This window comes from Pseudophryne corroboree, assembly GCF_028390025.1.
Source record: "Pseudophryne corroboree isolate aPseCor3 chromosome 3 unlocalized genomic scaffold, aPseCor3.hap2 SUPER_3_unloc_1, whole genome shotgun sequence".
In the NCBI taxonomy this organism is placed as follows: domain Eukaryota; kingdom Metazoa; phylum Chordata; class Amphibia; order Anura; family Myobatrachidae; genus Pseudophryne; species Pseudophryne corroboree.
The window spans coordinates 4,248,009-4,266,050 of record NW_026967493.1 but is presented as its reverse complement, the minus strand read 5'-3'; the positions used below and the strand labels follow the sequence as shown (position 1 = coordinate 4,266,050).

At 40.8% G+C, this 18,042-nt stretch overlaps 1 pseudogene; it reads left to right on the top strand.

Annotated features, from left to right (window-relative positions):
* The first annotated feature begins 1,523 nt into the window (after positions 1 to 1,523).
* LOC134983133 (oocyte zinc finger protein XlCOF6-like) overlaps positions 1,524 to 18,042 on the top strand; it is an 88,365-nt pseudogene continuing 71,846 nt past the window's right edge.

The following is an 18,042-nucleotide window of genomic DNA, read 5'->3' as shown; positions in this document are numbered from 1 at the left end:
TAACCCAGCAGGTGCACAGGTGTATTAATTACTAACTGACACATTTTAAAAGGTCCACAGGTGGAGCTAATTATTTCACTTGTGATTCTGTGAGGAGACCTGCAAAACATGCACTGTGTGTGCCCCCGAGGACCGAGTTTGAGAACCTCTGTTCTAGTGAATGTGTTGAGACATTCACTCAGTAGCCATCTCTACTCTGTGGTGGTCTGCTCCCAGGAGGCTTAGGCTATACCGCCATCTGGGCTGTGAGCAGAAGCAGTAGCTCACCTGGCAGTAAAAGAACACCCTGTGCTGTGTCCAAATACAGGACAGCCCTCAGGAACGTGCAGGTGCTATACCCTCAAAAGCAGAGCAGATGATGGGTGTCAGCCACAGAAAGGAGTGAGCGGGTCACAAATCGAAGGTTTGGGGGTCTCCAAATGGGCACAGGTTATATCTGGTTTAATGAGGAAAAGAGGGCAACTCCGGTATCCTCTAGCTGAGTGGTTGTAAGGTGGCTGCAGGATGCCATGACGATACAGAAAATCCAGACACTGAGGGAGAGGGTTGACCTGCGGTTCCTGCCCTGTGGACAGTACACATAGCCTTCATCAGGTGTAGCGTGCGGGTCTTCATGGCAGCTCTGGGCGATGAGCACTGCTGATTCAGGCCTGGAGTGATATAAGGTCCGTGGGAACAATATTATGAACTGTGGGTTCAGCCAACTTTACGAAGAAAATTACACACACAAAAAAACACCTCATGTCGACCTTTTCCATGTAGACCTAATGAGCGTGTCAACCTATTTCATGTGTAGACTTAGTCACTGTCGACCAATAGTGGTTGACCTAATGACTGTCGACCTAGTTAATGTCGACCCAATGAACCACACCCTGGATGACCACAGGATGCACTGGGCATCTTTAAGCAGAAGGGTCAGCCATATGAGGCGGGCAATATCATATTAATATATGGAGATGTAAGTGCAGGTCTGCAGGCGTTTCAAAGCAGACACATATGCCCAGTGAAGCCGCTAAGCCATGCGAAGTTTCTGCATATATTCCAATGGGCAATTCTTTCCATTGGGTGTTTGGCGCTGCAAGTAGAAACACCATCGGAATGAGTGAACCACTGGCATAGATGGGGAATGTTACGTCTTTTTGTTAAGAGTGAGATATTCATGGCCAATCAAGTTGCAGATGCTGTAGCAAACCATATATGATTGGCTGTAGAGGAATACAATGTTCTCATATGAAGTATAAGAACAGCACTTATAATCACACCTAGTTTACCTCAGGCAATACTCATTGCTTATTACAGTGACAGTCCATTGATGTGACACAGCATTACCCAGAGACAGCCTCAGTGTGAGGGATGAGCAGCATGGTGTTACTCTCCACTGCGCATTCTGCTGCTGCTTTATAACTATTATTATTACGCTGCGTATAATATACCACGTGATAACAGGAGTGGGCGGGACTGAGCGTGTGTGACGTCACAGTCACGGGACCAGGATGCGTAAGAAGAGAGCTAGGCAGAGAACACATGCGCAAACTACATTACCCACAATGCACTGCGCTGTCACGGGCATTAGAAGTGACGTCATCAGCTTGTGTCTCTCTCTCTCCCTGAGAGCCAGACAGAGGTATGTTACATCCATGTACATTATCTTTCTATATATTATATATGGCTATAGTCACTGTCAGTATGTATTATGTTGCTGTAGTCCCTGATGTGCCCTGTGTAATACAGTATATAGATTATATTGTTATATGCAGTGTGTAACATATAGGTACAGGCATTGTATACAGTGTGTAATATATAGGTACAGTTACTATATACAGTGTGTAATATATAAGTACAGTCACTATATACAGTATGTAATAGGTACAGTCACTATATATAGTGTGTAATATATAGGTACAGTCACTGTATACAGTGTGTAATATATAGGTACAGTCACTGTCTACAGTGTGTAATAAATAGGTACAGTCACTATATATATTTGTGTAATATATAAGTACAGTCACTTTATACAGTGTGTAATATATAGGTACAATCATTGTATACAGTGTGTAATATATAGGTGCAGTCACTATACAGCATATAATATATAGGTATGGTCACTGTATACAGTGTGTAAAACACAGGTACAGTCACTATATACATTGTGTAATATATAGATGCAGTCACTATATGCAGTGTGTAATATATAGGTACAGTCACTATATGCAGTGTGTAATATATAGGTACAGTCACTGTCTACAGCAGGCATTCCCAACCGCGGTCCTCAAGGCACACCAACAGTGCAGGTTTTAGTGATATCCAGGCTTCAGCACAGATGGTTAAATCAAATAACTGAGGTACTAATTAAGTCACCTGTGTTCAAGCCTGGATATCACTAAAACCAGGACTGTTAGTGTGCCTTGAGGACCGTGGTTGGGAAACACTGGTCTACAGTGTAATATATAGGTGCAGTCACTATATACATTGTGTAATATATAGGTACAGTAACTTTATACAGTGTGTAATATATAGGTACAATCATTGTATACAGTGTGTAATATATAGGTGCAGTCACTATACAGCATATAATATATAGGTACGGTCACTGTATACAGTGTGTAAAACACAGGTACAGTCACTATATACATTGTGTAATATATAGATGCAGTCACTATATGCAGTGTGTAATATATAGGTACAGTCACTATATGCAGTGTGTAATATATAGGTACAGTCACTGTATACAGTGTGTAATATATAGGTACATTCACTATATACAGTGTGTAATATATAGGTACAGTCACTGTATACAGTGTGTAATACATAGGTACAATCACTATATATACAGTGTGTAATATATAGGTATAGTCACTATATACAGTGTGTAATATATAAGTACAGTCACTATATACAGTGTGTAATAAATAGGTACAGTCACTATATACAGTGTGTAATATATAGGTACAGTCACTGTCTACAGTGTGTAATAAATAGGTACAGTCAATATATATATATATATATATATATATATAAAGATGCAAGGATAGGCACTCCACAATGCTCAAATATAGAAGTGCTGGTGCCTCCGTGAATATAACATACACAGGACCAAAGACGTGGCACTCACAGCATAGTTACAACAGATCAAAAGGACATCAGTCGCTGTTTTGCAACGTTTCAGTGGTAGTCCACTGTCGTCAGGCTTTATTTGAAAATGCATTAAAATCATCTTACCTTTATAGAACCCCCGCGTGCATGTTCGAAAAACAGTCCGGACCCGAACTTCCGGTCGGGCGGACGGAAATGACGTGATAGTGCCGTCAGCGCACTGAAAGAAGAAACCATCACCATAGTAACCAGAAGCGTACATAAAAACAATCATTGCAATCTACTTGCAGAAATGGAAAGTCACGATAAAGTTCTCACCAATAGTACACATGCATATTACTACATGCAGTATACATATATGGATACATTCTTAATAACCCAAATGGTAACAGAGACAGTTCCTCATAATTTCTTAATATGCTGCAATCATGTTTATACAGACAAACAGAGAGACCCCTGATTGTCTGAGATGTTACTGTCCCAGCCTAATCAATCTTATTGACACAAACATATTATGTAATGATAAAAATAATAAAGGAAGGAAATATAATATTATAGAGAATATATTACTAAAGAAAACAGGCATACGACAGTTGTTCGTTCAAACCATTAGGATGCAACACCCCCAAATATGTTATCCATTTTGTCTCCATTTGGAGTAGTTTGGACGACCGATCTCCACCCCTAATGTTGTTAGGGATGTGATCGATCATTCTGTAACGTATACTATTAATGGGGTGTTTATAAGTAGCAAAGTGTCTTGCTACGGGTTGTTCACTGCTGCCCGTTTCTAGTGCTTTTCTTATGGCCGACCTATGACAGGTCATTCTCTCTTTGAATTTCCTTTCTGATTTACCTACATAACTGTAGCAACCTTTGAGATATCGGTTTTAACCAAATAGTCTCTGAGATTTTTCCCTTTGGTGTAACACGGCATAAGCCTTGAACCAGATAAATGTAATTGTTCATCGGTTTCTATTAAGGGCCAATGTTTTTTAGCAATACATGTAATAGCATTGGATTTTACATTAAATTTGTTTACCCAAGGGAATTTGGTTTGATGCTGTTCATCTTTTTTGATCTTATTATTTAATAAAGCTATCCTGTCCATACTCATAACTTTAGATTTAGCTGAGTTGAGCAACCCTTTGGAATAGCCTCTTAGCAATAATTTGGTAATTAGAGTATCAATCTGAGCCGAGGCAACCTCTGTCTCACTGTTTATACGTCTAATCCTAATCATTTGAGACTATTTGGTTAAAACCGATATCTCAAAGGTTGCACAGGATGCAGTAATACCCAGCACACATTTTTTGTCTCAGACAATCACTAAATTAGGGTGCTTTAAATGCACATGTGTGACGTGTCAATACTTACTTACAGGAGATTCATTTAACCACCCACAAACAGGTAAAAAGATTTCAATTCGACATCGATTAACCTGCAATTCCACATTCACGGTCTATCAGATTATCTGCCCTTGTGGCCTCAGTTATGTAGGTAAATCAGAAAGGAAATTCAAAGAGAGAATGACCTGTCATAGGTCGGCCATAAGAAAAGCACTAGAAACGGGCAGCAGTGAACAACCCGTAGCAAGACACTTTGCTACTTATAAACACCCCATTAATAGTATACGTTACAGAATGATCGATCACATCCCTAACAACATTAGGGGTGGAGATCGGTCGTCCAAACTACTCCAAATGGAGACAAAATGGATAACATATTTGGGGGTGTTGCATCCTAATGGTTTGAACGAACAACTGTCGTATGCCTGTTTTCTTTAGTAATATATTCTCTATAATATTATATTTCCTTCCTTTATTATTTTTATCATTACATAATATGTTTGTGTCAATAAGATTGATTAGGCTGGGACAGTAACATCTCAGACAATCAGGGGTCTCTCTGTTTGTCTGTATAAACATGATTGCAGCATATTAAGAAATTATGAGGAACTGTCTCTGTTACCATTTGGGTTATTAAGAATGTATCCATATATGTATACTGCATGTAGTAATATGCATGTGTACTATTGGTGAGAACTTTATCGTGACTTTCCATTTCTGCAAGTAGATTGCAATGATTGTTTTTATGTACGCTTCTGGTTACTATGGTGATGGTTTCTTCTTTCAGTGCGCTGACGGCACTATCACGTCATTTCCGTCCGCCCAACCGGAAGTTCGGGTCCGGACTGTTTTTCGAACATGCACGCGGGGGTTCTATAAAGGTAAGATGATTTTAATGCATTTTCAAATAAAGCCTGACGACAGTGGACTACCACTGAAACGTTGCAAAACAGCGACTGATGTCCTTTTGATCTGTTGTAACTATGCTGTGAGTGCCACGTCTTTGGTCCTGTGTATATATATATATATATATATATATATATATATATATATATATATATATATATATATATATATATATATATATATAGTGTAATATATAGGTGCAATCACTATATACATTGTGTAATATATAGGTACAGTCACTATATACAGTGTGTAATATATAGGTGTAGTCACTGTATACATTGTGTAATATATAGGTGCAGTCACTGTAGACATTGTGTAATATATAGGTACATTCACAATATACAGTGTGTAATATATAGGTACAGTCACTGTATACAGTGTGTAATATATAGGTACAGTCATAGTATACAGTGTGTAATATATAGGTACAGTCACTGTATACAGCATGTAATATATAGGTACAGTCACTGTATACAGTGTGTAATACACAGGTACAGTCACTATATACATTGTGTAATATATAGATGCAGTCACTAGATGCAGTGTGTAATATATAGGTGCAGTCACTGTATACAGTGTGTAATATATAGGTACAATCTCTATATACAGTGTGTAATATATAGTCACTATATACAGTGTGTAATATATAGGTACAGTCATTGTATACACTGTGTAATATATATGTATAGTAACTATATACAGTGTGTAATATATAGGTGCAGTCACTATGTACAGTGTGTAATATATAGGTGCAGTCACTATATACAGTGTGTAATATATAGGTACAGTCACTATATACAGTGTGTAATATATACGTACAGTCACTATATACAGTGTGTAATAAATAGGTACAGTCACTATATACAGTGTGTAATATATAGGTACAGTCACTTTATACAGTGTGTAATATATAGGTACAGTCACTGTATACAGTGTGTAATAAATAGGTGCAGTCACTATATACAGTGTGTAATAAATAGGTGCAGTCACTATATACAGTGCAATATATAGGTGCAGTCACTATATACACTGTGTTAGATATAGGTGCAGTCACTATATGCAGTGTGTAATACAAAGGTACAGTCATTGTATACAGTGTGTAATAAATAGGTGCAGTCACTATATACCGTGTGTCATAAATAGGTGCAGTCACTATATACAGTGTGCAATATATAGGTGCAGTCACTATATACAGTGTGTTATATATGGGTGCAGTCACTATATACAGTGTGTAATATATAGGTACAGTCATTGTATACACTGTGTAATATATATGTACAGTCATTGTATACACTGTGTAATATATATGTACAGTCACTATATGCAGTGTGTAATATATAGGTGCAGTCACTATGTACAGTGTGTAATATATAGGTACAGTCACTATATACAGTGTGTAATATATAGGTACAGTTACTATATACAGTGTGTAATATATAGGTGCAGTCCCTATATACATTGTGTAATATATAGGTACAGTCACTTTATACAGTCTGTAATATATAGGTACAATCATTGTATACAGTGTGTAATATATAGGTGCAGTCACTATACAGCATATAATATATAGGTACGGTCACTGTATGCAGTGTGTAATACACAGGTACAGTCACTATATACATTGTGTAATATATAGATGCAGTCACTATGTGCAGTGTGTAATATATAGGTACAGTCACTATATGCAGTGTGTAATATATAGGTACAGTCACTGTATACAGTGTGTAATATATAGGTACATTCACTATATACAGTGTGTAATATATAGGTACAGTCACTGTATACAGTGTGTAATACATAGGTACAATCACTATATACAGTGTGTAATATATAGGTACAGTCACTATATACAGTGTGTAATATATAGGTGCAGTCCCTATATACATTGTGTAATATATAGGTGCAGTCACTGTATACAGTGTGTAATATATAGGTGCAGTCACTGTGTACAGAGTGTAATATATAGGTACAGTCACTGTATAGGTACAGTCACTATATATATATAACAATAGCGGGCGACCAAACTAATTAAGGGCATGGAGACGATGGAATACAAGGAAAGGCTTGAAAGACTAGGCATGTTTACATTGGAAAAGCGGAGACTAAGAGGGGATATGATCAACATCTACAAATATATAAGGGGACAATACTCATAGCTTGCGCGGGACCTGTTTTTGGTTAGATCAACACAGAGGACTCGTGGAAACTCGCTCAGGTTAGAGGAGAGGAGATTCCGCACAATACGGCGTAAAGGCTTTTTCACGGTAAGGACAATAGGTGCAGTCACTATATACAGTGTGTAATAAATAGGTGCAGTCACTATATACATTGTGCAATATATAGGTGCAGTCACTATATACAGTGTGTTATATATAGGTGCAGTCACTATATACAGTGTGTAATATATAGGTACAGTCATTGTATACACTGTGTAATATATATGTACAGTCATTGTATACACTGTGTAATATATATGTACATTCACTATATGCAGTGTGTAATATATAGATGCAGTCACTATGTACAGTGTGTAATATATAGGTACAGTCACTATATACAGTGTGTAATATATAGGTACAGTCACTATATACAGTGTGTAATATATAGGTGCAGTCCCTATATACATTGTGTAATATATAGGTGCAGTCACTGTATACAGTGTGTAATATATAGGTGCAGTCACTGTGTACAGAGTGTAATATATAGGTACAGTCACTGTATACAGTGTGTAATATATAGGTACAGTCACTGTATACAGTGTGATAAATAGGTGCAGTCAATATATACATTGTGTAATATATAGGTGCAGTCACTATATACAGTGTGTAATACATAGGTACAGTCATTGTATAGTGTTTAATATATAGGTACAGTCACTGTATACAGCGTGTAATATATAGGTAGTCACTGTATACAGTGTGTAATACACAGGCACAGTCACTATATACATTGTGTAATATATAGATGCAGTCACTATATGCAGTGTGTAATATATAGGTGCAGTCACTGTATACAGTGTGTAATATATAGGTACAATCACTATATACAGTGTGTAATATATAGTCACTATATACAGTGTGTAATATATAGGTACCGTCATTGTATACACTGTGTAATATATATGTACAGTCACTCTATACAGTGTGTAATATGTAGATGCAGTCACTATGTACAGTGTGTAATATATAGGTGCAGTCACTATATACAGTGTGTAATATATAGGTACAGTAACGGTATACAGTGTGTAATAATAAGATTTTACTCACCGGTAAATCTATTTCTCGTAGTCCGTAGTGGATGCTGGGACTCCGTAAGGACCATGGGGAATAGCGGCTCCGCAGGAGACTGGGCACAAACTAAAGAAAGCTTTAGGACTAACTGGTGTGCACTGGCTCCTCCCACTATGACCCTCCTCCAGACCTCCGTTAGGATACTGTGCCCGGAAGAGCTGACACATTTAGGAAAGGCTTTTGAATCCCGGGTAAGACTCATACCAGCCACACCAATCACACCGTACAACTCGTGATACTATACCCAGTTAACAGTATGAAAAACAACGAAGCCTCTCAACAGATGGCTTCTCAACAATAACCCGTTAGTTTAACAATAACTATATACAAGTATTGCAGACAATCCGCACTTGGGATGGGCGCCCAGCATCCACTACGGACTACGAGAAATAGATTTACCGGTGAGTAAAATCTTATTTTCTCTGACGTCCTAAGTGGATGCTGGGACTCCGTAAGGGCCATGGGGATTATACCAAAGCTCCCAAACGGACGGGAGAGTGTGGATGACTCTGCAGCACCGAATGAGCGAACTCTAGGTCCTCCTCAGCCAGGGTGTCAAACTTGTAGAATCTAGCAAACGTATTTGACCCCGACCAAGTAGCTGCTCGGCAAAGTTGCAAAGCCGAGACCCCTCGGGCAGCCGCCCAAGAAAAGCCCACCTTCCTCGTGGAATGGGCTTTTACAGATTTAGGATGCAGCAGGCCAGCCGCAGAATGCGCAAGCTGAATTGTGCTACATATACAGCGAGCAATAGTCTGCTTCGAAGCAGGAGCACCCAGCTTGTTGGGTGCATACAGGATAAATAGCGAGTCAGTTTTCCTGACTCCAGCCGTCCTGGAAACATATATTTTCAAGGCCCTGACTACGTCCAGTGACTTGGAGTCTTCCAAGTCCCTAGTAGCCGCAGGCACCACAATAGGTTGGTTCACGTGAAAAGCAGATACCACCTTAGGGAGAAACTGGGGACGAGTCCCCAATTCTGCCCTATCCATATGGAAAATTAGATAAGGGCTTTTACATGACAAAGCCGCCAATTCTGACACACGCCTGGCCGAAGCCAAGGCCAACAGCATGACCACTTTCCACGTGAGATATTTCAAATCCACGGACTTAAGTGGTTCGAACCAATGTGACTTTAGGAAATTCAACACCACGTTGAGATCCCAAGGTGCCACTGGGGGCACAAAAGGGGGCTGAATATGCAGCACTCCCTTAACAAAAGTCTGCACTTCAGGCAGTGAAGCCAGTTCTTTCTGGAAGAAAATCGACAGAGCCGAAATTTGGACCTTAATGGAACCCAATTTTAGGCCCATAGTCACCCCTGACTGTAGGAAGTGCAGGAATCGACCCAGCTGAAATTCCTCCGTTGGGGCCTTCCTGGCCTCACACCAAGCAACATATTTCCGCCATATGCGGTGATAATGTTTTGCTGTAACATCCTTCCTAGCTTTAATCAGCGTAGGAATGACTTCCTCCGGAATGCCCTTTTCCTTTAGGATCCGGTGTTCAACCGCCATGCCGTCAAACGTAGTCGCGGTAAGTCTTGGAACAGACAGGGCCCCTGCTGCAGCAGGTCCTGTCTGATCGGCAGAGGCCATGGGTCCTCTGATATCATCTCTTGAAGTTCTGGGTACCAAGCTCTTCTTGGACAATCTGGAACCACGAGTATAGTTCTTACTCCTCTTCTTCGTATTATTCTCAGTACCTTGGGTATGAGAGGCAGAGGAGGGAACACATAAACCGACTGGTACACCCATGGTGTCACTAGAGCGTCCACAGCTATCGCCTGAGGGTCTCTTGACCTGGCGCAATATCTTTTTAGCTTTTTGTTGAGGCGGGACGCCATCATGTCCACCTGTGGCCTTTCCCAACGATTTACAATCATTTGGAAGACTTCTGGATGAAGTCCCCACTCTCCCGGGTGGAGGTCGTGCCTGCTGAGGAAGTCTGCTTCCCAGTTGTCCACTCCCGGAATGAACACTGCTGACAGTGCTAACACGTGATTTTCCGCCCAACGGAGAATCCTTATGGCTTCTGCCATTGCCACCCTGCTTCTTGTCGGTTTACATGGACGACTGCCGTGATGTTGTCTGACTGAATCAGTACTGGCTGGTTCTGAAGCAGGGGTCTTGCTTGACTTAGGGCATTGTAAATGGCCCTTAGTTCCAGAATATTTATGTGTAGGGAAGTCTCCTGACTTGACCACAGCCCTTGGAAGTTTCTTCCCTGTGTGACTGCCCCTCAGCCTCGAAGGCTGGCATCCGTGGTCACCAGGATCCAGTCCTGTATGCCGAATCTGCGGCCCTCTAGAAGATGAGCACTCTGCAGCCACCACAGCAGAGACACCCTGGTCCTTGGAGACAGGGTTATCAACCGATGCATCTGAAGATGCGATCCGGACCACTGGTCCAATAGGTCCCACTGAAAAGTTCTTGCATGGAACCTGCCGAATGGAATTGCTTCGTAGGAAGCTACCATCTTTCCCAGGACTCGCGTGCAGTGATGCACCGACACCAGTCTTGGTTTCAGGAGGCCTCTGACTAGAGATGACAGCTCCTTGGCTTTCTCCTCCGGGAGAAACACTTTTTTCTGGTCTGTGTCCAGAACCATCCCCAGGAACAGTAGACGTGTCGTAGGGACCAGCTGTGACTTTGGAATATTGAGAATCCAACCGTGCTGTTGTAGCACCTCCCGAGATAGTGCTACCCCGATCAACAACTGCTCCCTGGACCTCGCCCTTATCAGGAGATCGTCCAAGTACGGGATAATTAAAACTCCCTTTTTTCGAAGGAGTATCATCATTTCGGCCATTACCTTGGTAAATAGCCTCGGTGCCGTGGACAGACCGAACGGCAACGTCTGGAATTGGTAATGACAATCCTGTACCACAAATCTGAGGTACTCCTGGTGAGGATGATAAATGGGGACATGCAGGTAAGCATCCTTGATGTCCAGTGATACCATGTAATCCCCCTCGTCCAGGCTTGCAATAACCGCCCTGAGCGATTCCATCTTGAACTTTGATTTTTTTATGTATGTGTTCAAGGATTTCAAATTTAAAATGGGTCTCACCGAACCGTCCGGTTTCGGTACCCCAAACATTGTGGAATAGTAACCCCGTCCTTGTTGAAGGAGGGGTACCTTGACTATCACCTGCTGGGAATACAGCTTGTGTATTGCCTCTAACACTGCCTCCCTGCCTGAGGGAGTCGTTGGCAAGGCAGATTTGAAGAAACGGCGGGGGGGAGACGTCTCGAATTCCAGCTTGTACCCCTGAGATACTACTTGAAGGATCCAGGGATCCACCTGTGAGCGAGCCCACTGATAGCTGAAGTTTTTGAGACGGGCCCCCACCGTACCTGACTCCGCCTGTGGAGCCCCAGGGTCATGCGGCGGACTTGGCGGAAGCGGCGGAGGACTTTTGCTCCTGGGAACTGGCTGCATGTTGCAGGTTTTTCCCCCTACCTCTGCCTCTGAGCAGAAAGGACGCGCCTCTAACCCACTTGCCCTTATGGGGCCGAAAGGACTGTACCTGATAATACGGTGCTTTCTTTGGCTGTGAGGGAAACTGGGGTAGAAACGCTGACTTCCCAGCTGTCGCTGTGGAAACAAGGTCCGGGAGACCATCCCCGAACAACTCCTCACCCTTATAAGGCAAAACTTGCATGTGCCTTTTAGAATCTGCATCACCTGTCCACTGCCGAGTCCATAAACTCCTCCTGGCAGAAATGGACATTGCACTAATTTTAGATGCCACCCGGCAAATATCCCTCTGTGCATCTCTCATGAATAAGACTGCGTCTTTTATATGCTCTATGGTTAGCAATATAGTGTCCCAGCTGCAGCACTGCACATCCATGCTGAAGCAATAGCAGGTCTCAGTATAATACCTGTGTGTGTGTGTGTATATACAGACTTCAGGATCGCCTCCTGCTTCCTATCAGCAGGCTCCTTTAGGGCGGCCGTATCTGGAGACGGTAGTGCCACCTTTTTTGACAAGCGTGTGAGCGATTTATCTACCCTATGGGGTGTTTCCCAACGTGACCTATCCTCTGGCGGGAAAGGATACGTCATTAGTAACCTTTTAGAAATTACCAATTTCTTATCGGGTGAAGCCCACGCTTCTTCACACACTTCGTTTAATTCCTCAGATGAGGGAAAAACTACTGGTAGTTTTTTCTCCCCAAACATAATACCCTTTTTTGTGGTACCGGGGGTAATATCAGTAATGTGCAACACATTTTTCATTGCCTCAATCATGTAACGTGTGGCCCTATTGGAAGTTAAATTTGTCTCATCGTCGTCGACACTGGAGTCAGTATCCGTGTCGACGTCTGTGTCTGCCATCTGAGGTAGCGGGCGTTTTAGAGCCCCTGGTGGCTTTTGAGACGCCTGGGCAGGCACAGGCTGAGAAGCCGGCTGTCCCATGTCGTCAAACCTTTTATGTAAGGAGTTGACACTTTCACGTAATTCCTTCCATAAGTCCATCCACTCAGGTGTCGACCCCGCAGGGGGTGACATCACATTTACCGACATCTGCTCCGCCTCCACATAATTTTCCTCATACATGTCCACACAGCCGTACCGACACACCGCACACACACAGGGAATGCTCTGACAGAGGACAGGACCCCACAAAGCCCTTTGGGGAGACAGAGAGAGAGAGTATGCCAGCACACACCAGAGAGCTATATAACACAGGGATCCCACTATAATGAGTGTTTTTTCCCTTATAGCTGCTTATATTATATATACTGCGCCTAAATTTAGTGCCCCCCCTCTCTTTTTTACCCTTCTGTAGTCAGGACTGCAGGGGAGAGCCAGGGAGCGATCCTTCCAGCGGAGCTGTGAGGGAAAAAATGGCGCCAGTGTGCTGAGGGAGATAGCCCCCCCCCTTTTTCGGCGGACTTCTCCCGCTTTTTCTGGAAATCTGGCAGGGGTATTTTTACACCTATATAGCCTTACTGACTATATATAGTGTAGATTTGCCAGCCAAGGTGTATTATATTGCCCTCAGGGCGCCCCCCCCCCGCCCCCTAGCGCCCTGCACCCATCAGTGACCGGAGTGTGAGGTGTGCATGAGGAGCAATGGCGCACAGCTGCAGTGCTGTGCGCTACCTTGTTGAAGACCGGAGTCTTCTGCCGCCGATTTTCCGGACCACCTTCTTGCTTCTGGCTCTGTAAGGGGGACGGCGGCGCGGCTCCGGGACCGGACGATCGAGGTCGGGCCTTGTGTTCGATCCCTCTGGAGATAATGGTGTCCAGTAGCCTAAGAAGCCCAAGCTAGCTGCAAGCAGGTAGGTTCGCTTCTTCTCCCCTTAGTCCCTCGTAGCAGTGAGTCTGTTGCCAGCAGATCTCACTGAAAATAAAAAACCTAAATTATACTTTCTTTTCTAGGAGCTCAGGAGAGCCCCTAGTGTGCATCCAGCTCAGCCGGGCACAAAAATCTAACTGAGGTCTGGAGGAGGGTCATAGAGGGAGGAGCCAGTGCACACCAGTTAGTCCTAAAGCTTTCTTTAGTTTGTGCCCAGTCTCCTGCGGAGCCGCTATTCCCCATGGTCCTTACGGAGTCCCAGCATCCACTTAGGACGTCAGAGAAATATAGGTATAGTCACTGTATACAGTGTGTAAAATATAGGTATAGTCACTGTATACAGTGTGTAATATATAGGTACAGTCACTGTATACAGTGTGTAATAAATAGGTGCATTCACTATATACAGTGTGTAATAGGTGCAGTCACTATATACAGTGTGTAATATATAGGTGCAGTCACTATATACAGTGTGTTATATATAGGTGCAGTCACTATATACAGTGTGTAATACATAGGTACAGTCATTGTATAAAGTGTGTAATATATAGGTACAGTCACTGTATACAGCATGTAATATATATGTACAGTCACTGTATACAGTGTTTAATACACAGGTACAGTCACTATATACATTGTGTAATATATAGATGCAGTCACTATATACAGTGTGTAATATATAGGAACAGTCACTGTATACAGTGTGTAATATATAGGTGCAGTCACTATATACAGTGTGTAATACATAGGTACAGTCATTGTATAAAGTGTGTAATATATAGGTACAGTCACTGTATACAGCATGTAATATATATGTACAGTCACTGTATAAAGTGTTTAAGACACAGGTACAGTCACTATATACATTGTGTAATATATAGATGCAGTCACTATATACATTGTGTAATATATAGGTGCAGTCACTGTATACAGTGTGTAATATATATACATATATGTACAATCACTATATACAGTGTGTAATATATAGTCACTATATACAGTGTGTAATATATAGGTACAGTCATTGTATACACTGTGTAATATATATGTACAGTCGTATACACTGTGTAATATATATGTACAGTCACTATATACAGTGTGTAATATATAGGTGCAGTCACCATGTACAGTGTGTAATATATAGGTACAGTCACTATGTACAGTGTGTAATATATAGGTACAGTCACTATATACACTGTGTAATATATAGGTACAGTCACTATATACAGTGTGTAATATATAGGTGCAGTCACTATGTACAGTGTGCAATATATAGGTACAGTCACCATATACAGTGTGTAATATAGGTACAGTCACTATATACAGTGTGTAATATATAGGTACAGTCACCATATACAGTGTGTAATATATAGACGCAGTTACTATATACAGCGTGTAATATATAGGTGCAGTCACTATATACAGTGTGTAATATATAGGTGCAGTCACTATATGCAGTGTGTAATATATAGGTGCAGTCACTATATAAGGTGTGTAATATATAGGTGCAGTCACTGTATACACTGTGTAATATATAGGTACAGTCACTATATACCGTGTGTAATATGTAGGTACAGTAACTGTATACAGTGTGTAATATATAGGTACAGTCACTATATACAGTGTGTAATATATAGGTGCAGTCACTATATGTACAGTGTGTAATATATAGATGCAGTTACTATATACAGTGTGTAATATATAGTCACTATATACAGTGTGTAATATATAGGTACAGTCATTGTATACACTGTGTAATATATATGTACAGTCGTATACACTGTGTAATATATATGTACAGTCACTATATACAGTGTGTAATATATAGGTGCAGTCACCATGTACAGTGTGTAATATATAGGTACAGTCACTATGTACAGTGTGTAATATATAGGTACAGTCACTATATACACTGTGTAATATATAGGTACAGTCACTATATACAGTGTGTAATATATAGGTGCAGTCACTATGTACAGTGTGCAATATATAGGTACAGTCACCATATACAGTGTGTAATATAGGTACAGTCACTATATACAGTGTGTAATATATAGGTACAGTCACTATATACAGTGTGTAATATATAGGTACAGTCACTATATACAGTGTGTAATATATAGACGCAGTTACTATATACAGCGTGTAATATATAGGTGCAGTCACTGTATACACTGTGTAATATATAGGTACAGTCACTATATACCGTGTGTAATATGTAGGTACAGTAACTGTATACAGTGTGTAATATATAGGTACAGTCACTATATACAGTGTGTAATATATAGGTGCAGTCACTATATGTACAGTGTGTAATATATAGATGCAGTTACTATATACAGTGTGTAATATATAGGTACAGTCACTATATACAGTGTGTAATATATAGGTACAGTCACTATATGCAGTGTGTAATATATAGGTGCAGTCACTATATGTACAGTGTGTAATATATAGATGCAGTCACTATATACAGTGTGTAATATATAGGTACAGTCACTATATACAGTGTGTAATATATAGGTACAGTCACTATATGCAGTGTGTAATATATAGGTGCAGTCACTATATGTACAGTGTGTAATATATAGATGCAGTCACTATATACAGTGTGTGATATATAGATGCAGTCACTATATACATTGTGTAATATATAGGTACAGACACTATATACAGTGTGTAATATATAGGTGCAGTCACTGTATACAGTGTGTAATATATATATGTACAATCACTATATACAGTGTGTAATATATAGTCACTATATACAGTGTGTAATATATAGGTACAGTCATTGTATACACTGTGTAATATATATGTACAGTCGTATACACTGTGTAATATATATGTACAGTCACTATATACAGTGTGTAATATATAGGTGCAGTCACTATGTACAGTGTGTAATATATAGGTAGTCACTATATACAGTGTGTAATATATAGGTGCAGTCACTATATGTACAGTGTGTAATATATAGATGCAGTCACTATATACAGTGTGTAATATATAGGTACAGTCACTATATACAGTGTGTGATATATAGATGCAGTCACTATATACATTGTGTAATATATAGGTACAGACACTATACATTGTGTAATATATAGGTACAGACACTATATACAGTGTGTAATATATAGGTGCAGTCACTATATGTACAGTGTGTAATATATAGATGCAGTTACTATATACAGTGTGTAATATGTATGTGTTCTTGGTGGAACCAGGGATGGGATAAAGTTACAAAGGTTAATTATGGAGACGTAACACAGTAATCTCAGCAAGTAACAATTTTATGATGACATTAAAATATATCAGATTAACTTCCCAAACGCGGCCCCCAAGGCGCGCTAACGCTCCAGGTTTGAATTATATCCATGCTTGGCCACAGATGACTTAATTAGCACCTCAGTCAATTTGATTTAACCATCTGTGCTGAGCCATGGATATACCTAAATTCTGGACATTTGGGTGCCTTGAGGTCACCAGATAGAGAGGGGATGGGAGGTCAGGGCGTCATAGATGGGAGGAATCCATTAAATTGGACATATTCCGTAGTGGATATGGACAGTATTATTCACTATATATAATATATATTCTGGTGGGAAACGGAGCTCAGCCTAGCATTATATACAGTATACGTAACCTGCTACATTCCTGAAAGACACTGTTATTGGGTGATGTCTAGGCAGCTATAAGCCGTGTCACCAATACTGTAGTAAAGTTATTTTATTCTGGGGGAGATGTGTCAAGCCTTGGAGAAATATAAAATGGAGCAGCTGCCCTAAGCAACCAGTTAGGCTTCAGTCATTCCAAAGACTGTGCTAGATAAATGACAGAAGCTTACTTGTTGCTCGGGCAACTACTCCACTTTATCACTCTCCAAGGCTTGATGCATCTCTCCCTCTATGAGATGTGAGGAGATATATCTGGTCCGTACTATGCCACGGGCCACGGAAATCATCCTGCCTGATTGGCTTGCTGCTATCATAAGACACTACACACTTATGATAGAGGTTCCTGCGTTGTCTCACCTCGTTTTGGAGACACCATGACGGTGGTAAGCAAATAAGAATTAAACAGG